This window comes from Epinephelus lanceolatus, chromosome 10 (assembly GCF_041903045.1).
Source record: "Epinephelus lanceolatus isolate andai-2023 chromosome 10, ASM4190304v1, whole genome shotgun sequence".
In the NCBI taxonomy this organism is placed as follows: Eukaryota; Metazoa; Chordata; class Actinopteri; order Perciformes; family Serranidae; genus Epinephelus; species Epinephelus lanceolatus.
The window spans coordinates 3,540,162-3,566,511 of record NC_135743.1 but is presented as its reverse complement, the minus strand read 5'-3'; the positions used below and the strand labels follow the sequence as shown (position 1 = coordinate 3,566,511).

The window sequence follows — 26,350 nt, the reverse complement described above, 5'->3', positions numbered from 1 at the left end:
GCTTCTCTTTTTAGGCATTAGCTTGTACGAGTCTTATCTGCATGTTAATGAAAAATGCACTCGCGTAAATGCAAACACGCAGGAATAAACCGCTCACGTGACGTCGGCTTTATGTAAAGAAACCGTCTGTAAAAACCAGCAACGCTTGGAAGATCTTGAAAAGAATTTTGCATCCAGATACGCGTGGATCTTCCCCACGGCAGAGCTCTCTGACTGGTCTCTGCTCCACCCGGCAGCCATGTTCTCGACAGGAAACAAGATGTGTGATTGGTTCGGATGATTTTACCCCAGAACTCTTTAGGTTAGGAACCAGCCAGAGGCCAATACAGTTGATGTTTGGCTTTCTCTGCTTTATCAGCCACTTTGACAGGAACTCAGCCATGACCTAGAGCTCTATATATTTTTGAAATAATATGTTTCTTGCTCCGACAGTCACAGATGTCAGTTTAACAGCCTGAAAGAGGTTGTGAGATTCTACTTAAACCAAACTGGTCAAAAGAATTTATATTCAGTTAATTAAAAGCAGGTTAAAGGTTTTGGATGAAGCCCTCTCAGGAGTGCGTTCAGTGCTTAAAGCCCCTGATATGCTGCTTCTTTTCAAGTCATATAATCATCGTGATGCCCCTGATTTGTGTCCAATTAGAGCAGCTTTATACCCATGAAATTATCCCGTGATCACACAGGACGCTGTCCTCAAAACGCTGAAATTTTTCTTTGTGAGTTGTGAAATTGACTAATCTGCTGTTCAGGACGTAAATCAAAAAAAAACTTTTCGTCACATGTGGAATCACATTAATATTCACAATTATACTTTTGTATACTTTCTTCTTTACGACCGTTCATCTACAGAGAGATGGTAAAATAATCAGCTTATCGGCTTTATCAGCAAGTCACAGAAATCTGGTGACTCCCCTTCTGTTCTTCAGCAAGAAGAGACGTCCATGAATGTCTTGTTTGTTTTTGTTTTTGACATTAACATCAGTTTTAGTGTGAGAAGACACAGATAAAACCAAACTCAATTTGGTTGAAGAGTTTGTCTTCTTTCTGCTACAAGTTGAAATCTATTTATCAGAATGTGTCTGCATCAATAATTGTTAATAACTTTGAGCAGAGTCTCAAAAAGAATCTGAAGTGTCACAAGATGGAGAAAAAATATATATCTTTGTTACACGTTTATTTTTCTGACCAATTTATTATTGTTAAATTGTAGATCTCTCTTCATATTTTTGTCACAGGGAGACATTTCTCAAGACAAAAAGGTTGGGAATCATCATCATTTCCCACCAGGAACCACCAAAACTCACTGCGTTACATTTGTGTCCGACACTTTAATTCAGAGCGACTCACACTTGAAGCCTTCAGCACACGAGAAATGAGAAACAAAAGCGTCCTGTCTGATCACAGATAATCAGTTTGTCTTTTAGTTGCTACATCACTGCCAGCTACACGAGTGTCACTGTTAAGACTTTATTTTACTGAGCCGCAGTCTGAAGTCTGAAACACGCTGCTGCGTCTGACAGAATGCGACACACTGTATGAACACACCACATCACAGCGTGTGCAATAAGAGGGAGTACATCCTGTTGTTCTCGGAGTCACATGTTTGGATGGATTCCAGTTAAATCTTCACAGATGTCTCAAAGATTCAGAGACAAACACCTTTGGCAGCATCACGTTTCAGACTTCACTCTCGTCCACATTCCCTCTAACAGAGAAAACATTAGTGTCTTGCTAAAGAAGAACGCGCTGACAATGCATCAGATGCACTTGCCTGTAGTCGTGTGTGAAACTTGGCTGCTTTTTTAATAGAAGATTATGCATTTAAATGATGAAACTGAATGTGAGGGTGAATGAAAGAATAGCAGATGGGAAGCAGGGATTCTGTACACCTCAGGCAAAGAAACCGAAATCACACAGAGATTTCTTTCAGTGACAAATTTACGAACACGACAAAATATTAATACACAGATTAGTGTTGATGTGCAGGAACCCTGAGCTCACAAATCTGCATCTTCTTCCCGCTGAAATGTTCGTATGACAGCTACAGTCGCCCCTCAGGCTTCAGCTTTATCGCCCTTTCAGGTCAACTTCTTAAAGGGCAATTCCACCAATGTTTATGTTGATATTTTATATATGTTAACAGGCATTTTCCCACAAAGTACCCCAAAGTGCCAAAAGGTCGTTACTCAAGGGCTGTAACTATTTCTATTATCAATCAATCTGCCAATTATTTTCCAAATTAACTGATTAATAATTTAGTCTAAAACTTGTCAGATGATGGAGAAAAATAGTAGTAGTTTTGTTTTTTTGTCCGACCAAAAGTCCAAATAAAGTTTAAATGAGTAAAAAGAAAAACAACCAGTTCATAGCATCATTAAACAAAGAAAAACAGAAAAAGTTCACATTTGAGAAGCTCACATAGAAGAATATTAAGCTTTTTTTTTGTTTGTTTTTGTTTAAAGGGCTGAAATTAGTCGATTATCATATTTTTTTCTTGCAGAAATATTTGCTAGAGTTTTTCTATTTGAGCTTCTTAATCATGAGAATTTTCTGATCATTGTAACGTAACGATTTTGGGTTCGGACTGTCGGAGATGACCAAACGTCGTAGAAAATTCTTCACAATTTATAAACCAAACGTTTAATCAATTAGACGGGAGATTGGTTGATAATAAAAACAACCCCTAGCTGCAGTTTTTATTGCACCTGTAATCAAACCCAGCAGTGATGTCACTGTGTCCTGGAGCACACCTGTTCATCACTGCAGCCAGGTGAGCAGTTATATTTTGAAGGGGTGTCACTTCCTGTGCCTTGCTCAGACATTTGAAAGTATAAAACAGAAAACAAGATGTTGAACTTTAATTTAAAATCTTCCTCCGATGATGTGATGTGAACTTTATACCAACTGCGACCCCAATGCAATTTTTTGGCGGGATTGCCCTTTAACCCCAGTCACTGTGATTGACAGCCTTTAGCCCCGCCCCCCTCTCTACCTGCACTTGCTGCACCTGTGCTTTCAGCCCCGCCCAGGGCCGGAGCATAGCAACATATTTTTATGTAACAAAAGGTAAAAAATGATTATTATTAATATTATTCTGACTATAAAGAAGTTTTATTTTTTAATCCAAAGTGGTCTAAATCTGTATGTACATAATTTCTCAGATAATATCTTTAAATAAATAAACACAGTATATTTAAGACGAGAAAGAAAAAAAAAATCAGCTTGTAGAAGTTTGACGCCTGAAATGAGTTTTTGAACAACAGCTTGTAAAATTAGCTGCATGTGTTTGTGTGAGCATTTATAGTAAAAACATGTCGTTATGAAATGTTGTCTGGTGCCCCTCCCCCCACTCCCATCCCCCCTTCCCCCATCCCCAAACCCACCGGTTGGAAATACGGTCGTCAGCCGCAGCTCCGTCTTTAGTTTGTTTCTGTAACGTTGTGGAAGAGTTCAGAATTTCCTGGTGTCTGTGCAACGAGAGGCTTTTGTTGAAATGTCCCTTTAATTTTATATTTGAATCATTGATTATAGAATTCTGGAAAACTGAAGTCAAGTTTCTAAAATTATATTTTTTATATACAATAATATCTGTAAAACAAATTCTACATTTTGGACCGTTTGATTTAAAATTCAAAATTGACAAATAGAAAATCAGAGTAGTTTTTGTTTCGTCTGTCGACTGAGAGGTTACTGACAAATATCCCAACCTGGTGGCGGGACCCCCAGTCAGGGTCGCAAGATCATTAACAGGATTTTTATAAAGATTAAATCAGAACATGATGTTTATTCTTCAGTAAACATGATCATAAATCATAATATTATTCGGATAAAACAAAGAGGAGAAAGACACTTATTTTAAAGTGAACCAGTAATAATGATAATCTGTTTTTATAAAGCACTGTTTAAAGCAGAGTTATGAAGTGTTTTTACAAGGCAACAACAACAACAAAAAAAAAACAAGTCATAAAAACAGTTTTTAAAAGAAAACCCTCAAACCGCAGTGATAAATGTCAGTTCAAAGGAAAGTAGATCTTTAATACAAAGTTCTCTGATAAAGAAGACAAGAAAGGATTTGAAAGTGATCGCTGACTCATCCGAACCTTATTCCCTCGGGCAAACTATAAAAGCAAAGGTCATGACAGTGTTTGGTGTCAGCTCTTTCGGGATCACAGGGGCGAGCACGTCAAATCACTGTGAACCGTCACGTCTTTGTTGTTTCAACCCTGACTGAAAACTCCTTCCACGTGATGTCATCAGCTGATGTTTTTTATTTAAATATGCGTTTGTCTCCCGTGTTATTGATCTCCAAACAGATCACCGCTCTGTCCTCAGTCCATGTTTGGTTCAGGGTAGCGAACATTACATCATAACATTACATCGTGATACATGAACAAACAGAGCAGGTCCGACCTGTTACCAGGACCAGACTGCAGTTAGAACCACATCAGTTCTTAATGGCTGTGATTATTATTCTAACTGGACTTCATGATGTCACCTGTCAGTTTGGTAAATATCTGCTAAACCAGGACTTGACCGGAGGCTGTAACGCCTCGCAGTTTGCCTCAGTGATTTACATTCCTGCTAACGTTAGTCATCAAACATTAATTAGTTGCACACGCAAGAGTCACGACAGCGATGAAGCTTGTGAGGCTGAAACATCACCGCAGCTCTCTGTCCGTTTCTCTTACACCTTCATTTACAGTTCAGATTAACGTAGGGCGACTCCACAGAGATGTAGCTCGCTAACGTTAGCTAAACAAAGTGCAAATGCTAACTCAGATCATTGATGAACAAAGTAACACGCACCGGTGTTATGAGAATTTGATGATTAGCACCAGCTCCTGACAACAATAGGAAACATTATCTAATGTCAGCCCTCCTGAATGTTGTTTAATATCATTAACAGTTTAATGTTTAGTTAGTTATTGATAACAAATACACGTACCTGCTAACAGCAGCTAGCATTTAGCTACCTTGGACCAACGAGAAGCTTGAGTTGAGTTATACGCAGCTGACGGACAGAAACATCTGTTTGGAGATCAAAAGCAAGGAAAATAAATGGGTACATTTAGATATAAACGTCAGTCGACATCATGTGATGTGTGTTTTTAAATCTGTTGGATCAGTCAAAGTTAAAACAACAAAGATATGGAGAGCTGACACCAAACTCTGGCTCCTCGAGCGCCGTCACTGACGTCATGACCTTTCCGTCTTTTATATTTCCCTTTGGGCGGGTCGTCTCAGAGCCTCGGGGCCCTGACGGCAAACACTCTGTCCTAGTATCGAATGTCATAAAATGCACATCCCTGATAACACACAGTGTCCTTTCAAATGACACGTCCTCGACAAACAAAAGATCAACTGAAAAATTAACCAAAGATTTAATAAAATTTTATGTCAGATTATAAACAACAGAATTAATGAGGGATGTCAGCAGGATGGTTTTTGATCATCTAAACGCCTCTTTCAGAAGTGAGGAAGTAAATTACTGTCAAACCTCCCATGATGTCTTGTAACATGCTTAACAAATTAATTTATTAAATAGATTTGTTAACAACAGCAAAAGTCAGAGGTATATCTACCAGTTAAAATAAATTTCCTATTATATTTATTTAAGCCATTTAACCCTTCGAGCAAACTGATGCAATTTCTTTCAGAAACATGGGGAGAAAGTCAACGAGCAACATGGAAAGAAATTAATAGATAAAGAAAAATATTTTTTAAAAATAGGGAAAAAAGAAAAAAGCAAAGGAAAAATTATAATTATTACTTCTTCATGTTTAAAATTATGTTACAGAATTACTATAATTTTTAAGCAGTTTTTCCAGGTCATTTATTTGTTTGTTTCATTTTTTGTAAACTAATTTTCTTGTTTTTAATTTTCTCTTTTTATTAATTTCTTGCAGATTTTTTTGGGTCATTTCTTCTTTCGTTGCTCACTTCTTTCTTCCCATGTTTTTGAAAGAAATCAAGCCAGTTTGCGGTCAGGGTTAAACAGCTGTCTTTGTTTTTGAGATGAAATTGAGGCAAATTGAGAAGGAAAAAAGCAAAAAAAAAAAGTTATTTATTTTAATTTTTCATCAATCTGACAAACAAAAAAACTACAAAAAAAAATAGAAGCTGAATTCAGTCGTCCTGTTTTCTATTTTTATTGATTAAGAAAAATTATTGTTTGTAAACAGGAAAGTAAATGTTACACTGACTGCCGGCGGTGCCATTATTTTGAAAATGCACTTCCTGTCTTATTAGGGGTCATATTGCAGGTCTGGAGAGTTTTGGAAATCAGTTTGAGTTACCAGTTAATAAAAAGTCTGCAACATCCAAGTGAATTCAGAGAGACACTGAGGTCTGTGGAGGAAACCCAGGAGGAGATTATGGGATGGATTTTAGCTTTAACGCCTCTGCAGATACGAGACAGTAAAAAAGATTGTGATTGATAATGAAATTAATAATGTGCCTGAAGTTGGACTGAAACTTGGGACTGTTGAGGGTCAGAGTGGGAGCACAGCTGATGGTGTTGGTGGTGACGGCGACGTAGGAACGACAGTCACAACAGAAAGTGGTGTTAAGTGTCACTGCTGCCCCCTGCAGGTCAGTGACGTGTCGGTGCTTCAGTGTCTGTGGTTTCTTGTCTCTGTGCTGCACTGTTGGATTCATCATGTCGAGGAGAAAGTTCAAACCTTAATTCTGAGATGTCTGAGATGGTTCCTGTCGGCGCCGGCAGCCGATGAGATTTCAGTCAGAGATTCAAACTTTGGGAGCGAGCAGATAAATGTGTGTCTGTGTGGTGAGGTGATTAAAGACGAGGGTGCAGCCATGTTGGATGAAAATGTTACTGAAGTTAAAGTCAGGATGGAAAATAGATTTGATCGGTTTGTTTTTTGTCCTGTTGTTGAAATGCAGTCTGACAGTGAAGCACTGAGTGTTGATGTGTGTGTGAGCAGATCTTATGTTCATGTTGTGAGCAGAAAGTTTGATTCGGTCACAAGTTCCAGCTTTATTAAGTACTGCAGATATTTAACCTTTTAACAGGTCGTTACGTCTTTATGAGCCGTAAAATCTCATTGATCTGAAATACGTTTTGCAGCTTCCACAACAAGTCAGCTTTCTGTAATCAAGATATTTTTAAGACCAACAGAGACGGATTCAGTCCTTTCTTTTCTCTTTCCTTCTTTTCATTTCTTCACTTTACCCCCTTTTTTAGAAATTAATTATGTGTATTTGTATTTAATGTAAGTAGAAAACCCTTAAAGGGATGCTTCACATTTTTTGAAGTGGGGTTTTGTGGTTTACTTATGCACAGATAGTTTATACATGCAGTAGATGTCAGTCAGCACGCCCCAAGTTTGGAGAAGCAGACAGAGTCTGACGTGGAAGCTAAGTGATGTACTGCTGTGGAGGGGTCAGCCACAAAACTTTTTTAGCCACCTAAAAAAGTCCTGCCTAATAAAATCAATGTCAGTTTAAGTTTATGCTATATTTAGAATATTTTCACTGCTTTATCTTAATGTCACACAGTGATTTCCAATGGGAAAATTAAGCCGTTACATTGCTCTGGTCAAAGCCAGACTCCATTGAGAAAAACAGCGATTTAACATTGCTGAACACAGGAGCTGCTGCCTCGATCTGTTAGTTTGTTTGTGTTATTGGATGGCTTTGGCTTTTTAAAAGGTTAGTTCACACACACCAAAGTCACACAGTAACACAAAATGAGTAACTAATCGAGGCAGCAGTAGACCAGCAGCTCCTGTGTTCAACAAGCTTAAATTGCTGTTTTTGTCAATGGAGTCTGGTGGCTCTGAAAATAGCATAAACTTATGTAGTTTTCTTTTAGGTTGGACTTTTATTGTGTGTGTAAGAGATGTTTTGTTGCTGACCCCGTCCACAGCAGTACGTTGTTTAGCTTTAGTGTCCGACTCCAGTCTGCTTGTCCAAACTGTGGGCGTGCTGACTGACATCTACTGTAGGTAATATGCTATCTATGGATAAGTACGTCGTACAGCCCCACTTCAGAAAATGAAAACTATCCCTTTAAATGTATCTGTTCACTGAGCTGGATCAGTATTTTCTGTGCATGCACATTTATTTTAAGTAAGAACACCTTTAAGAAGCAGATTTTCTCCAGACTAAATGTCTTGTTGTTACACGACTCTTTGCAGTGAAACTCGTACAGACGATTGCACCTTCAAATAGTTTCATCCTTCTAACGACTTTCAGGATTCAGACTGAAACGTGTCGGATCAGATCAGGTGTGAATGGAAACTTAAAGCTGTTTGTGTCTAAATAAAAGTTTAAATAAAGTTTTGCTTGAGATGAAAAGATCAGGATCAAATCAGTTTGAGAGAGAGAACACTTTTAATTTCTGCTTTTTTTTAACTGTTTAATTTCTTTTTAAGTTTTTTTTTCCTTTAAATTAAACTAATATTTGTTTTAAAACCACCATCGTTTTATTTTTACTCTCTGTCATTTATTTTTTTAACAAGAGCAGGCATCGTTCAGTAGGTCAAACACAATCATCTGATAATTTACCCACCTGTGTTTTCCCGTTTGTAACACTGACGTCATCCTGTGTGTGTGCGCGTGTGTGTGCGTGTGCGCGTGTGTGTGCGTGTGCGTGTGGAGCATTTTGTTGTTATGCAATAAACCTGTTGTGAGTTCACATGCAGTTCCAGACTCTGCCAGTAGAGGGAGCTGTTGACCAGCGAGGTAGTGCGTCTGTGAGTGAGAGTGTTTGTGTGTGTGCGTGCGCGCAGACTAGGGATCAGTTAAAGGCCATATTTCATATTTTTTCATATTTTTTATTGATGTATGATATTAATTGCTCTCATATTATTATTATTATTATTATTATTAATGTTATTGTTAGTTTTTCATGTTTTTAGGCTCCGGAGAATAAAATAAAAACGAGCGTCCAGCATCTGTTGCTTTGTATTTGAATAATAAATTGACTTTTTGTTGTATTCAGATTTTTATTTGAACCTTGTAATAAATAAATAACCAGGGAATGTTGAGTGTGTTGTACATATGAATATGTTTTCAAACAGAGGTGCTTCTGAAGCTAACAGAAGAGATTTTTAAAGAGACTGTACCTTCACATTATTTTCCAGAAAATAAACAAATGAAACCTGGAACTGCTGCTCTGTGTGTGTGTGTGTGTGTGTGTGTGTGTGTGTGTGTGTGTGTGTGTGTGTGTGTGTGTGTTTGGTTTTATACTGCGATGAAATATTTATATCTATGGACTGCTCAGTAGAGGAGTAAGTATAAAGTACTAATACCACACTGTTGAAGTCCTGCCTGTAATAAGTATACAACAGTGTAGTTTATAAAATATCATTCATGATCATACACATATACTATAATATTATTTGTATCCATTTCTCCATTATATTGGTTCTACTACAGTTTAGCGTGTCTATATGAATATACAGCTGTACACTGTTGGTATATCACAGCTTATTATGTGTTTATAGGACTATAACTGATATTTACCACATATAAAAAAAATATAAATGCAACCTAAGTATGGTTACATAAATATACCACAGCATAGCTGAAACAAATATAATCCAGTGTGGTATGTAATACCACATTTGTATTAATATGTATGGAATGAAGGTCATAGTATGGCGTGACGAATGTTTGGAATCAACCTTGAATATATGGAATGAAACTTGTTTTGATAGACTGAAAGTCGGAGTATAAAGAATGAAAGGTGGAGTATATGGAATGACAGCATATATATTGAATAAAATCTGAATCTATTAAATGGAACGAGGATATATAGAATGAAAGTTTACAATTATGGAATGAAAGTTTGAATGTATGGAATTAAATATATGCAATGAAACTTGTACATAAAGAAGAATATAGAATGGCAGTTTAAATTTATGGAATGAACTTTATGATTGAACCTATGGAATGACACTTGTATTAACAGAATGAAAGTCGGAATATATAAAATGAAAATTTTAGTATTTGGAATGACGGCCACAATATGGCTTGAGACTAGAATATTTAAAATTAAAATTTTCATTTATGGAATAAAGGTTGGAATGTTTAGAGCGAAACTTATATAGAATGAAAGTCAGAATGTATAGAATGAAAGTTTGAGTATATGGTATGTCTGTGGTAATAAAGCATGAAACTGTTTAAAATGAAAAGTTGAATTTATGGAATAAAAGTTGGAATGAAACTTGTATATATAGGACTAAAGTTGGACTATATAGAATGAATGTTTGAATTTATGGAAAGAAAGTTTTCATTTAGGGAATGAACCCGTTTATATGTGGAATGACACTTGTATTAATAGAATGAAGGTTGAAATGTATAGAATCAAAGTTTGAGTGGTATGGAATGAACCTTGAATATGGCAATTTATAGAATGAAAGTTTGAGTTTATGGAATGAAAGTTAAAATACATGGAATGACCGCATATATCGAATAAACTCAATCTACGGAATGAAACGTGATGAAACTTGTATTAATAGAATGAAAGTCAGAATATAAAGGATGACAGTTTGAGTTGGAATAAACACTGAATATGGAACAAACCTGTAATATATAGAATTACAGTGTGAATTTATGGAATGAAAGTAGGAATACATGGAATGACAGCATATATCACATGAACTTTGAATCCATGGAATAGAATGTGAATATATAGAATGAAAGTTTATATATTACAACTGTTGTTCAATATATTTAAACTTTATTTCATATATTCAAACTTTAATTCTCAAGTTGGGATTCATTCATTCAAGATTGATTCCATATATCTGGACTTTAATTCTATACATTCAAGGTTTTTTCATATATTCAGACTGTCATCCCATACAACAGTTAAACTCTATCGTAACACAACAGTTTAAACTCCAAACTGCAGCAGGTGAACACAACTAAATAATTTATTATTGTTTAATTCAGATGTTTTATTGTTGTTTTTATTCTGGTGAATAATAATAATACTGTCTGTATTTAAACCTCCAAAAACAGAAATAATTCATTCACCAGTTCAGTTTCTGTCTGACAACTGCGTCCAGGGATAGGTAATACAACCGGAAACAGAGGTGCTCTGGCTTCAAAATAAAAGCATAAAGTCGGTCACGTTTTAAAAACAAGAAGTGAAGCTTTTGTACAGATTACAGGTGACTAATACTTTCTAAACATGTTCACTAAACACCCTGTAAAACACCCAAAGAAGAGGAGCTGCACTGGAAGGAAAGTTTTAGACTAAATGTCTTGTTATTACATTTTTTTTTTTGTGGTAACATTTACTAAACTCATACAGATGTACACTTCCCGTTAGTTCATCTTCATAACAGAGTTAAAGGAGGAACAACACCAACTCCCAGGATTCAGACTGAACACTGAAACATGTCAGATCAGATCAGGTGTGGATGGAAAAGTCTGGAAATCAGATTTAAAAACATTTTTGTGCAATGAACGTTTGAAGAAAGTTTTTGTTTGAGACGGGCCCCAAACTTTTCGAAAGGAAATATCGGTAACGAGGAATAAATCAGTTTGAGAGGGAGAAAACATCTTTATTAGCTGTAATATCTATTTTTAAAGACTGTTAAAATAATTTTTTTCCCTTTTACATTGAGCTGATTTATGCTCACAGTCATTTTGATAAGAACAGGCGTCACTCAGAAGGTCAACAGTTCAGTCTTGAGGAAACAAAGCTTGTATAAAAAGAAATGCAGATCTTAAATATCAGCAATAATAATCACACATTTCTTTATTTGTGTTTGTGTGATTTCACTGTCTTTGTCAATGGTTCATTTCTAACAGTGTCTTTTTCCTTTCTGCAGAACTTTCGACGTTTATTAAAAGATAACAACCTAATAAATCATGTGGAGCTCTACGTGACCTGTTTACAGGACCATCTCTGGTTCAGGTCTTCACCCTCAGGTCAGACCTCACAGGTGACACGCTGCTGCTCACAGCTGCAGGTCTGGGTAATAATTGATCTGCAGGCTGCTGCTGACGGAGCAGAAACTATCACACATATTGACCAGTTATCTCTCTGACTGTCTCCTGCAGAGTCTGGGACTTTAGGGGGTTTTCATTCCTGATATTTGTTTGAGGAGATATCTTTCGATTAAAAAAAAAAGATGAATAATTTAAAATATCTTATATCTGATTTATATTGTGCATCCTGTAAAACAAACCTGATAGTGAACAAATTAACTTCATTATTATTATTATTAGTAGTAGTAGTAGTTGTAATATCATTAAGCACGGAGGGGAGCGATTCATCCAGCTAAAGGTCAAATTTATGTGATGTATGAATAGATATGTCTTTAACGCCTATAAATATGTGTGATTAATTTATATGGCAGAATGTTATTACGCACATTGGCTCAAGTACTGTACTTAAGTACAGTTTTAAGGTACTTGTACTTCACTTGAGAACTTTATTTTCATGCTGCTTCATACTTCTACTTCATCTCAGACTTACTTTCCAGATTTGGTTTAGGAATACAAAATATTACTTTTACTTCTAGCACTTTAAGTACATTTGTATGCTGATAGTTTTTCTACTTGTGGTGATTGTGGTGATAATCTACAATATTTACTTCAGTAAAAGATCTGAGTGCTTCTTTCAACACTGTAATAATCTAATAATATAATATATGAGTTAAAATAGACATTTTTTCTGTATTAATTACTTTTACTTTTAGTAATTTATGTACTTAATGTACTTTTAGTACATTTTCCTGATCATACTTTTACTTAAGAACATTTTCATTGCAGCAGTTTTACTTACTTAACAGAGTATTTTATTTTAGAAGTGGTCTTCAGTAAAAGTTTATATACCACAGTGTAAAAACATATTCTGTTACAAGTGCTTAAATTCCTACTTTAGTAAAAGTACCAAAGTATTTGCATCAAAATGTACTTAAAGTATCAAAAGTAAAAGTACTCGTTATGCAGAATGGCCCATTTCAGGAAAATACATATTTATATTACTGGATTATTATCACTATTGCATTATAGTGTTCATCACTTAAATGTGATGTGAGCTGGTAAAGATGCTCATTTTAATTATTTTAATTTCTTACACTGCTGCATACATTAATCTAGAATAATACACAATCATTTATTATCAGATTTATACTGCTACTACTACTACTAATAATAATTAGTAGTAGTGTTATTGTTATTATTATTGTTGTCTGAATTTGCAAAGTAACTTCTCAAAATATGTAGTGCACAATATTAAATACACTTAATATACAAAGAAGTCTACAGTATTTCTCTCTGAGATGTAGAGAGATGAGTAGAAGTATAAAGTAGCAGAAAATAGAAATACTCAAATGAAGTACAAGTTGCATTTCACCTCTGGACATTCATACTTCTAATTAATACTACTAATGAGGCAGGGCAGCTTTATTTGTAAAGCACATTTCATACACAAGGGCAATTCAAAGTGTTTTACAGAGCAATAAAATATAAAACATAATAAAGGATACAGAAAGGAATAAAGAGAAATAAGATATAAATGGTAAAATTAATTATAAATGATTTAAAAAAAAAAAAGCACCATTAAAAATAGCGAAAGTGCAGAAAATGACTCTTAATCAATAGTAATAATGAACATTAAGGGTCTGTTCCACCAAACTATTGTCAACAGGGCTTTTATTTTGAAGCCTGTGACCGGACGCAGGAAGCGTTATTATCTGTAGCTTGACGCCGCAGCAGACAGCAAACATGGACGTCACATGTGAGAGAATGACCTAAACATGATCCTTCCAGTTATCTGTGGGAAAAACCAGCAGAGACAACAAGGTACGAGTCACATTATTTCACCGTTACCGACTCTGTCTCGCGCGTTAACGGACCCGGTGACGGTGTTGACGTTTGAAACCAGCTCGCCCGGTTAGCTTGTTTAACGCTAGCTAACCCGGGGGAGCTAACAAACGTTATAGCGTTTAACGGGAACCTCGGTGCGCCCATTGTCGGACACGCCTCCCTCCGAAGCGCTTCTTCATTTTGTCCCCGAAATATTTTCACATCAGACCGAGTCCACCGGAGACACCGAGCACCGTGTGCTTTCATCCGGTTATAGTGGTTTTAATGATGCGTTCATTGGCCTCCGACGCGCTCATGTTTGGTTATTGATATTAAATTTCTAACCCGTGTAAACACGAGTGGAGAACAGCCTGTTTCCTGTGTTAAATGACATGTTGAGACTGACACACGAAATAATTAAGACTGAATATTGTTGGAGTCCAGGCGGCTGTGCGTCCGATAATGGAACCCTCCCACTTGCTGACTCCGGGCTTTAAATTGCCTTGCAGCTGCAGGCGACCATCGCCTGTCACGGTGAACCGACGCAGCGCTCGTTAACACATTAACCGCTGCGACTGTTCACACCACAGGTTTGTTTCCGGATGATTTAAAGTCGGAAACGTTTCTGGACTCAAATGAAATAAAATCGTGCACAGCTGTGTCCGATAATGGAAGCACATAGAGGGGGTTTGGGTTTGTTGGAGCTCGGGCCTGTTTGTTGCAGTGCAGCTCTGTCTCCATCAGCCTCCTGCAGACTGTGGGGTGTTTGAGAGGAGGTGAACAGGAGGAGCTGTCTGTCTGTCTGTCTGTCCGTGTGTGTGTGTGTGTGTGTGTGTGTGTGTGTGTGTGTGCAGGGCCTCTGGTGCATTTATCTGGCTGTTAATTTGTGCAGGAGGGTGAAACACAAACACTGTCAGCAGGCTTTCAACCCTTGCAACACTCAATAAAAGCTCAAACAAAAAATCTTTAGGGACTGTTGCTTATTGATGAGAGGAGCGGGGGCGATGCAGAAAGAGGGAGGCATGTCAAATTATTTTTTAAAACACTGGGTCTTGTTTTTTATTGTGGCTCAGGGGAGGGACATACAGATTTTTACAGATGATTTCCAAGATAACATATTCTCCAAACCAGCGAGTTTGGAGAATATGTTATCATTGTATTTTCAAATTTCCAATGGTCCTTGAACGCATTATGTGAGAGGAATGGTTCTGTCAGAAAAGCCATGACCAAATCTGAGCTTAGAACAGTGACATTTTATCTCACCTCAAATTTGGCCAAATTTGGGGCGCCCAGTGACTCCGGCGGGTAGAGCAGGTGTCCCATATTTGAAGCCAGTGTTTTAGCTGCAGCGGCTGCAGGTTCTCTCTGTCCCCCCTTTCATGCCTAGACTGTCCTAAAAAATGAAGGCAAAAAATCCCAAAATAATCCTTGAAAACACTGGCCAAATTTAAAAAAAACTTAACTTTTAACTTTCAAATATGAAAGGGTAAGTTTTTAAAATCTAATAACTAATTTCCGGTGCAGGGAGGGTCGTGCATTTCCCGCGAGGCACTCAGAGAGGCTCGAGGAAAACATATGTGTAGCTTCGGGGAGGGTAAAAAAAAAAACAAAACGAAACAAAGAACCCAGTCATACCCGGGCTTCCCTCCTCCTCTGATAAATATAGAACAGTCCCTTATTTATTTGTTAACAATAAAGGAAAGTAAACCTATTTTCCAACACTGGACATTAAATTAAATCAGATTATTCAACAGCAGAAATATTTTTTTTTTTAAAAAATGAGCCGAGACAACAACAAAAATCTTATTTTTCTTGACTGGATAAAAGAGCGTTGAAATCACAGCTCATGTTATATTTCAGTAAATCCTCGTGTTCACTTCAGATTGACCTCAAACTCGACATCATCCTGCAGTTCAGTGCTGTCAGCGTCGCTCTGATTGTTTAACATGATGGAGCAGCTGTGGTTCAGAAGGCACAGCGTCCATTAGTCACACAGTCGCTGGTGGTTTGTTCCTCGGCTCTTCCTGTCCACATGTCAGAGTGTCCTTGTTGAGCAAGACACTGAATCCTGAGTCGCTCCTGATGGTCAGACTTTTGATATGTGAATAATGTTTTGTCCTTTTATTGTGGAAAAGTGCTTTATATGTCCTATAATCTGCACACAGAAACATCTTCCTCGTTCTGCTGTTGGAAAGCGAGTTTCAACTGCACAGATGTGTCTCTCCTCTGTGAACATGTGAGCTGATCGCAGTAGTTCAAGATGGATTATATGTACATGCAGTGATTGTGGCTCTGCAGCTCTTTTCCTAAGAGTTTATCGACCTCTCTGTAGTTTTTGTTTTGCCGAGCAATCATGAGACTTTTACGATATATCACAATAACAGCGAGGTGTCTGGTGTGAACAGTTTTGTTTAACTCCCCTGCTTGTTGTAACAGTCTGCGTGATGTGATGTGAACGCAGCATCAGACCTGAACATAAAGAGGTTTTCACAGTTTTCCCTCCCACACCTGCCGATCAGAATGGACTGATGAGTTTGATGCTCAAACTGTCAACACACTGAAGGTAAATCGTCAGACTTCTCGGCTTTCTAAGAGTGTTGTCTTTGTGTTTCAGTGTCAGTGAGCTGACACATTTTCATCATGGTGCGGTTGTGTTCAGTCAGCTGTTACTGATGCAGAGAGTCTCCATGAAATCCATTTTTATCTCCCGTGAAGACAGTTTTATTTTCTGTCTGTGAATACCAGAAAATCAATTTTATGTGTTTCAGTTTCATGTTTGACACGACTCTAAAATACTGTGCAGCTAATAATTCAATAAAAATGATTGTAAGCTTTATTTACAAAGTGTTTGACAGAATAAGAGACAAAAGAAATAAGGCATGTTTACATGTAAAAGAGACAAAACAACAGATATCCAGGTCAGAGCGTCTCTGTTGAACCTGACATTTCCTCTACGATCCTCCAGTGTTTACAGCGGTTGTGTTGCCTCTATGAATTATGGGACGCTTGTCTGGAGAAACAGGCAGATTATTTTCCTCTGGAGGCCTTTTAGCAGCAGGAGTGTTCAACACATCAAACATCAGTGGGAGGATTTAACCACCGCCTCCACCACCACCACAACAACAACAGGCCTCTCATTCACTCACTTTAAAGACGTATAAGAAGTTAATGTATTAAAGCAGCGATTTATTTAATATAATTTAAAAACCCTCCTGGATCAGCTGGAAAATGCATCGTCACAAAGCTGAAAACTGTTTTTCTGAATGGATGGATGGTTATTTATCAGTAATCTCATTGTGTAAATATTGTGTAAAAGCACCAATAGTTAACCCTAGCCTGGAAATCCAGACCCAAATCTAGAAAGATTTAGGGTCTGGCTATGAGTAATGCAAATGGCCCAACTCGAGGGGCAGCACCAAGCATGCATTTGAAAATATCACTGCATGCAACTGGATAACACTACGACCAATCAGAACAATACACGGGGTGACGTATCCAGAGCTTAGCTACCAGCGGAGCTAACTGGTAGATTAGACTCTTGCCGTATCCGGTCAGCAAAACAGCGAAAAAAACGTCCTTCTTGCAAAGGAAAGACTCGAGCGCCGTCTTCTGTTCCTCTTTTAGAGAAAAAGCCAAGTCTAACTCGTTCATTGTAGCAGCCAAAGCCGTTTCAAACAACTGGTGTTCATCTGTAGCCATCTTGCAGTGTTTACTGACTGATTCCGGACTTCGTCATTGCAGCGCTGTCGTCATCTGTTTAGCTCGCCTCTGGCCCGCCTATATCAGATACACTGATGTGATTGGTGCAGCTCGGCTCCAACGGCATGGGTAATGAGCATCATTACTGATTGCCAGAGTGACTCGCTGAGCAAATTCAAATTGTGCTCTCGCGAGAACTCTGGATTTCCAGGGTAAATTAACCCCACAATATTGATAATTAAGGTACTTGGTCAAATATTGTCATGCGTGATTTTCTCCTTATCGCTCAGCCCTAGTTGATCTCTTGTTTTGCCTGTCCCATCCGATGTGCAGCTTAAACCGGTTTGATTTGGTTGATTTAACGCAAACTGATCGAACCAGCTTTTATCATTATAACATTAATTCATTTTCCGTAACCGTTTATCCCGTCAGGGGTCCTGCAGGTGTGCTGTCAGGCGAGAGGCAGGGTTCACCCTGGACAGGTCACCAGACTATCACAGGGCTGACACATAGAGACAGACAACCATTCACACTCACATTCACACCTACGGACAATTTAGAGTCACCAATTAACCTGCATGTCTTTGGACTGTGGGAGGAAGCTGGAGCACCTGGAGGAAACCCACGCTGACACAGGGAGAACATGCAAAATTCATAGAGACATGCCCTTGCCAATAGTGTCTGATAGGCCCTGAAGGGAGTACGGCAACATGAAGAGATCAAATTTCAGTACAGGCAGGAGGGGGAGAGCAGCGCACATTGTGTTTAGCCTCTAGCGGGCAGTGGAGGTTGTAACAGTGCTAAACCAGCGTCACCACAGGATGGGACCACGGGCAGGGCAGATGTGCCGTTTTGACGTCAAGTTATCTGTGCGACCCTCCACTCTCCGGAGATTTAAAAAGCAGCTAGCAGCAGTTAGCGGGTAACTCAAAGGAGAAGAACAGCAGCTGAAGATGTCTGCAAATTTGGAAAACAGTCAAATAGCCAAAAATGGGGTTTGCTGTGTTTTTAGTACAGCAGTGGTTGCAAAAAATGAGTTTCAGTGTGGACAGAGAGCTCTGATGTTACACACGAACATTGAACACCTGTTTGCTGTTGGGACGCTTTGTCAGTATGTTTCATGCTGGAGCAGCTGTTGAGTCAAGTGTGACACCTCGTTGTAAAATTTAGCGTACCAGTCCAGCCTGTTGTTGGTTTAACATCAAACTGGTTTGTTTTTACAGCAGCACAACTTTAAACATCCACAGCAATAAAATGCAACACACACATTTATGCAGCAATAATATTGATCCAGTGGGAAAACACTGCTGAACATTTTACTGCAACAAACACACTTTTTTACTTTAAGTACTTAAACTACATTTTACTGCTTTTATTAAAGGTTTTGAATGCAGGATTTTTACTTGCAATGGAGTATTTTCACAGTGTGGTATTAGTATTTTTACAGCAGTCAAGTATCCAAGTACTTCTCCCGTCAGTGTGTTTGTTGGACTTGGGACAGTAACATGTCGCTGCAGGCTTCTTTCCACACACAGTCCTACTTCACTCTCCTGAAGATATTGAATCTGCTCTGTGATTCACAGACCGGACTCAGATCTGTTATTAGACACCCTTGGGCCTCGGTTTACTTTTCATTCGTCCGTGTTTGTTGATCTTTTCCACCTGTGGTTCAGACTGAAGTTGAGTGTGTTGATACGTGGTGTCACACAGGAGAATAGGACATCACACACACACACACACACACACACACACACACACACGGTCTGCAGGTGAACAGTGTTAAACATACCTGTGCTGTCAGACATCAGGATACCTGAGATAACTGTCAGGACGAGTCGCCTCTTGTAAAGAATTTGTCGCTGCAGAGTGAAGACTCGGCACAGAGAGACCCTCAGAGTCTCTGAGGAGAAGATTTGGTTGTTTATTGGGTACAAACATTTATATATTACATCCCCTCTTCTTCAGAACATATGGGACAGGAAAGACTTTGGCTGACATCAGACACAAATGTCACCTCACTCTGTTTCCATCTTCAGTCTGACATGGCGTCCACTCTAAGGTCTCGTTTATACGACAATGATTTCAACTGAAAACGGTAAACTTAAGTTGCGTTTTGGCCGATCGTTTACACAACAGCGGCGTTGTGGTTGCCTGAAAACGCGACGTTTTGATCTCTTACTGTAGCAACTCCACCTCGTCGTCCATCCAGACAAAGTTATCTGTGCATGCTTTTGCCATTGTGTCTTCTTTGTTTTGGTTTGTAATCACCACGTTGTAGAGGAAGGCGCTTCAGCGCAGGCGCGTGGCGTCATGCCGTGGTGTTGCTTTGCAAATTTACACTGCCACCCATTGGCCTGGCGTGCATACTGCAGCGTTTCCAGTAGATTTTGCGGCTCTGTGTGAACGGGGATCGTTTCAATAACATCGTCATATAAACGCAGAAGTTTTTTAAAACGCAAAGGACAGACCTTTCCGTTTTTAGAGAAACCGTTGTCGTCTAAACAGGGCCTAACTGATTTCATTGGGGGAGGGGGATTTGATTCACCTAACTGATCATTAGGGACCAACGTATCCGCCTGAATCAAACATCTCGTTAAGTCCACACTGATGCGTAGCCATGCCAACATACCTGTTTTACCAGGCTTTTAAAGGCAGTGAAGTGAAGTAAAAACAAACTATGATGTCAGGCAACATTGAGAGAACGTGTTGATTTAGAACAACCTGAATAGCAGCGTCTATCTGTTACTCCTCACTGGTTGTGGCACACCGCTTGACAACGCTTGACAACAGACCAACAACGGTGTTAGTCCCGTCTTTGGTGCTGATTGGCTAACTGAGTCCCACTGCAAAGCTAATGGGTTATTTTTTATCGTGTGCTTTCACACCTGCCCTGTTTGGTTCAGTTCAATCAAACTCAAGTTCATTTGCCCCCTCAGTGTGGTTCATTTGGGCAGGTGTGAACACAGCAATCACACTCAGGTGTGAACACAGCAATCACACTCAGGTGTGCACCAAAACAACCGGACTGAGACCTTCTTGAAGAGGTGGTCTCAGTCCGGTTCCAAAGGAACTCTGGTGCGGTTGGTTTGTGGTGAGAAGGTGTTCCGACCTGGATGTGAAGCAACTGCAGTCACATGACACATAGTTTGGGTTAAACATGAGCATGTTACAGTCCTGGAGGATTATTAATGTGCACCTCCTCCTGTACTGCCTTAATATGCACATTCAGCACATCCAATGCATCAAAACATTGTTTTCTAGTTGGAGCCGCGCCTCGTTTTCAAACTGTATGGTTTGACTAAAATGAACAATGACAGCAATATAGTCCACGATGAGCAGCGCTAAAATCAACCTGCGTAGTTGTCCCTCCATTGTGACATTAGAAAGTGTCACATTTATCTTGCAAGTGTACTCTTCTTCAACGTTTGCTTTACTTCCTGGATTTTTCCCACATGGAAATTCTGACCAATCAAGAGCAGCTTTCTCACACAAGGCATTTGATCTGGTCCTCTTGTAAATGCTGCCGTGAGAACACGAACCAACTCTAGGCAATTATACAACTTTGGAACAACATGAGTCCCTGATTCAGACCAAAGCAAGATAACTTGACAGCCCCCTTGGATTCAAAAATGAACTGATAAAATTCTGGTGGTTGAAGGTGAAAGGTCACAGTGACCTTGTGAATGTGAATCAGTTGTGGGCAGACTTAAAGGTCTGGATCCAGGCAAGGAAAGAACCCTTATGTACCCTTTTGTTGTACTCTCTTGCCCCCTCACTGTACCGGCCTCCAGCGTTCTTTCATCATGTCAATATTCACTCAATCTGCCATCGATACGTCCCGTTCACCTCGTCCAGTCTGCTCCTGCCCTCATGCCACCCCTCGTTCTCAGCCCTTCAGCTCTGTATCTGAGGACTGTTCAAAATATACACATATATTAATCACCTTGATGCTGTGGATGAATTAATAATCTTTTTAGTGTTCTGAAAATATAAAAAGCAGGTTTGTCTCCCTGATCTCTGCACCGAGTCATACAGATGATGAACAGCGACACTCAGTACCAGATGGCCCTGTTCAGGGGCGCGGGGGGGCTGCAGCATGTCCCAGCATGCACTGGGAACAAACACGTTTCCAGTTCAGTTCCCCTGCATGTCTCCTCTGTTCTGTGGGAGGAAACAAAAACTATAAAATCAACTGTTAGATCAACACTCTGACTCGCTCCTCGACATTCCTCCTGCGCTGCGTTCACTGACTCCATCAGATTACGTAACATCCTCGACAAACAGGGGTCTCCTCGATGTTCATAACTCTCTGAGGACCTCTACACACCCCGTTACACATTTCTAGTATTATATGTCATGAATATTTCCTGAAGGGTGTGCACACAAAGTGCAGGCCGCAGTGTTCTCAGTTTATATCACTTTGCTAGAAGTCAGACGCCTTTATTGTTTTTGCAGTGTTTTTATTTTCTGAAGAAGTTGAAATAATCTTAATTAAACAACAGCAGTGTTAAAATCTTGACTGATTTTGCAATCACACACATAACGAGAACTCTCTCAGATGTTTTTCTCTCTAATCCCACATACTCCCTTCAATATCTGAAAGTAATGGTGCATCGCTCGCTGCAGGATATTAAAGGGATAGTTCTGTTTTTTTTTGAAGTGGGGTACTTATCTATAGACACTGTGTTACATACAACTGGTGTCAGGCAGCACGCCCCCTGTTGGAGAAGCAGATCTACTGCTGTGGAAGGGTGAACGCTATATTCAGAATATTTTCACTGCTTCACCTTAATGTGACACAGTGATTTCTGACAGGTAAATTAAAAGCCAGACTCCACTGAGAAAAACAGTGATTTAATATTGCTGAACACAGGAGCTGCTGGTCTGGCTTTGACAAGAGCATAGATGGGGAACTAAAGCTGTTAACGACTGCCCCACCTAAACAGCCTGTGTGATGGCAAGCGGTGAAAATACTCCCAATATAGTGTTAACTTAAACTGCTACAGGTTTTTTATGTGGCTACAACATGTTTTGTTGCAGTCCCCATCAACAGCAGTTCATTGCTTAGCTTCCAAGTCAGACTCCAGCCTGCTTCTCCAAACTGAAGGCGCACCGACTGACATCTACTGTATGTAATATACTGACTATGGATAAGTACCTCATACAACCCCACTTCAAGAACTCCAGACTATCCTTTTAAGATTATTGTGCCAGACGGAGCATGAATGCACCACCTCACATGATCTCATGGGGACACAGATGTAAACAAAATAGACTGCATCGATAAAAACAAAAGAAGAGGGTTAAATGAGTCTGGGTGAGAAAATGGAGAACACATGTCGTCTATTTTTGTCATCAGATATCTTAGTCGTAACAAGGCCGAGCTAGCTGAGCAGTTGTGTGTTTATATATGCAGTGTTTATTTGGTTTGCAGTATTAAGCTCGTTGCTATGGTTTGACCTACTTGCTGGACTAGTAATCTAGGTTTTATTATATATATAGGAGTCTACTGATGTGACTGATTCTTGTCCAGTTATTAGTCAGACCCTGTGTGTTTCCATGGAAACAGAGACAACAGTGGCAAAAAGTTTGTTATTTTGAGAGCTAATTGCCCCTCAACATGAATATATTTTGATTATATATTTTATTTTGTCTGTAATAGAGGAAATTATCTGTCAACAGCAGTATGTTAGCTAACGTTAGCCTCAAGGGTTAGAATGTTTACTGTTGCCTGGCAACACCGTCAGCTGCTCCGCACTGACATAATCATAAGTGTAATCATCTAGATTTTATTTTATTTTTTTTTTTGTAAACAAATTTTTTATTGAATTTGAACTGAAACAAGTTATACATTTCACTGTCGGTTCAATTATACACAAAAAGGAATAGAAAATGAGGAAAATAAATAAATAAAAAATAAACAAGGACTTATATTTTTGTAGATCACAATCCAAAATGAGGTAGTTTGAAAAATATGTAAGTATTCCAATGAGTAATAGATTGTTCGTTGGATTGACTAATAAAATAAGCACACAAAAAAAATTCACATAGCTGAGAAAAGTAACAGTAGTCCATACTGTGAAATGTACAGCCGTAATAAGATTGCTTTAACTTTTAATAGCCACCCTGAATTCCCACCCAACCCTCCCTGTTCCATAGACCCCTTCCCAAAGTGAGCTGAACCACATAGCATATAATTAAATATTAAATATAAACATAATCAGAGGAGAAAGAAAAGAGGTAAAAATAAATAAATAAATAAAAAGGTAAATAAACAGAAAAATAGGTACTTAAATAAGTAGAATATATATATATATATATATATATATATATATATATATATATATATATATATATATATATACACACATATACACATAAAAAAAAAAAAAATACTTACTAGCATCAGAGTTATTTTGATGGTCTACTAAAGCTTCCCGAGGTCAAGTAATAGCTGGCTGTGTGTGTGGTGAGCAGGCAGCAGAGATGTTAATTTCTACGGTACCACCTCACCAGAGGGGAGGCGATCGCCATATTCAGTTAGTGGTTTCCAGTGATCATAAAATCACTCAATATAATCATCTAGATTTTAAAGGTTAAGTGACTAAAGATTTAGAGGGATTTAGTGCCATCTAATGGTGAGGACTGCAGATTGCAACCAGCTGAAACTTCTTCCGTGGTAGAATTCCTTCAGTGTTTATTGTTGAGGAGGTTTTTACCAGGAGCTGAATTATTCTCAGAGGTCTCTTCCTGTTTTTATAAAGTCTGGACAGACACATACATACAGAGATCTACTGTATTTTTCCTCTTCCTCTCCAAAACAAACCGACCAGCTGATTTAAAAACATGGAATAAAGCAGTTTCATGTTAAAAACGCTAACGCTAAAATGTGAATGTTCTTATCTAGAGCCACTGTTTGGTTTGTCCGTTCTGGGCCACTGTAGAAACAGTGCAACATGGCGATCTCCGTAGATGAGCACCTGCTCCCTATGTAGATTTAAACAACTCATTCTGAGGTAACGAAAACACAATGATTCTTATTGTCAGGTGATTTTTTTACACTAAAGAAAACACACTGATATATATATATATAGTATATTCCATTTCTGTCCCCCGCAGTAGCTCTCGGTCATGTTGGCCTGCAGCCGGCCTCCGTCCTCAGTCACCATCTGCAACAGAATATTGCTCTGTGTTTTCCTGCCTCTCTGCCAAACCCCCTCACAGACACACACACACACACACACATACATACATACATACATCTAGCTAACACATATGTCCTTATTATAGAAATATGTTTATTTATTTGTAAGGTTGGAGGTTTTATTTAGAAAATTAACTGGATGTATTTCAAACTGCAGATAACCTTAGTTTCTTATGTGCACAATCAGAATATACAACAGGCATAAAACCAGAAAACAGAAATAAAACAGCCTAAGAAATAAAAGAAAATTAAACTGATATATAAAAAACGGTTTTGCAGAATACAGACAAAATAAATGACACTAAGAAGATCTTACTAAACTTTGAGGTACTTGTACTGTATATTTCTACTCCTCTACATCTCAGAGGAAAATATTCAACTTGTCACTTGACTCCATTTATCTGACAGTTTTAGTTACTTTATAAATCAAGATATTTGATGGTTGAAATCATTTTCCCTGTGCATTTCATGGTTCCAGCTTCACAAACTTTTGCTTTATATAATGTCAATAATCGTGAGTCGGGCTGTCAAAAGATTAATTTAAAATCACGATTCAAATCAAATTTCAAAACACTTCCAAATGCTTCCAAAAACAATTCCAAACACTTCAGATCAGCAAAAATGGCATTTAATGTGTCTTTTTAATCTGTCCAGACTTTATAAAATCATTCTGGATACAATCTGAATATTCCAAACCCAGATTAAGGCTGGCAGTCTGAACAGGGCCTCTGTGACTTCCCTGAAGTAAAGGATCTGAGCACTTCCATCCACCACTGACCTCCAGCTTACTGCTGATCTTGCAAACCTCCAGCAGCCACCTTGACCTGCATCCTGACACATACACACACACAGACACACACACAGGGTTTATCTGCTGAGCTCCAGTTTCAGGACGTCTATTGAAACCCCACTGCAGCAGTTTGAACAGTTGTCCATCTTTGTGTCTTCCTCCTTGTGCCCTCTGTTCCATATATGATGTACCTAACATACAGAACGTATTTTAGGTACTGTTATATATCACTCTTTAGTTTTTTAATTTTTAGATTCAGTGCAGTTCAGAGACACATACATACAGAGATCTACTGTATTTTTCATGTGTACTGTATTTCTGAGGGGTAGGAATCATCAGACACTTCATGATATGATATTATCACAGTATTTAAGTCCAAATATAATATTACTGCAATTTTAAACGGTTTCTGATAAAATCTATAGCACTATATGGCATTGTGATTTTTTTTCCCGACTTCAGTTCATGTTCTGAAAGGGAGACTTTGTCAACATCTGTTTTGTTTAGTAAGATAAAGTTTTGAGTCTCACGCTAATTGCATCAAAATGAATCTCAGACTGGAAAAGCAATATATTTAATTGTTCTGGTAGGCGACCACAAGTTGAATTTGTATTTGCAAAATTATTATTATTATTATTTATAGAATTAAAAAGTAGGTACGTGGAGCCCGTGTAGCCATACAGCATTGCCACGCAAATAATTGTGATACTTTGCTGTATTGATTTTTTCCCCACTATGAGGTCACCTCATCTGAGACAGAGACCAAACTGTAAAAATCAGAATATACTTTTATCAATTAAAACATTTCAGCAGAGGAAGTATTTCACATTGTATTAATATAATGAATCAATCAATCAATTAGT

General features: G+C 38.4%; 1 protein-coding gene across 2 annotated transcripts in view; it reads left to right on the top strand.

Moving 5' to 3' along the window:
* The first annotated feature begins 13,691 nt into the window (after positions 1-13,691).
* The window catches only part of dennd4b (DENN/MADD domain containing 4B), a 61,446-nt gene continuing 48,787 nt past the window's right edge, over positions 13,692-26,350 (top strand). Inside the window, exon 1 of one of the 2 annotated variants that reach the window (XM_078171299.1) lies at positions 13,692-13,791. The gene's annotated coding sequence lies outside the window, so the exon portion shown is untranslated. The remainder of the gene's footprint in view (positions 13,792-26,350) is intronic. The other variant, XM_078171301.1, reaches the window with a different exon arrangement.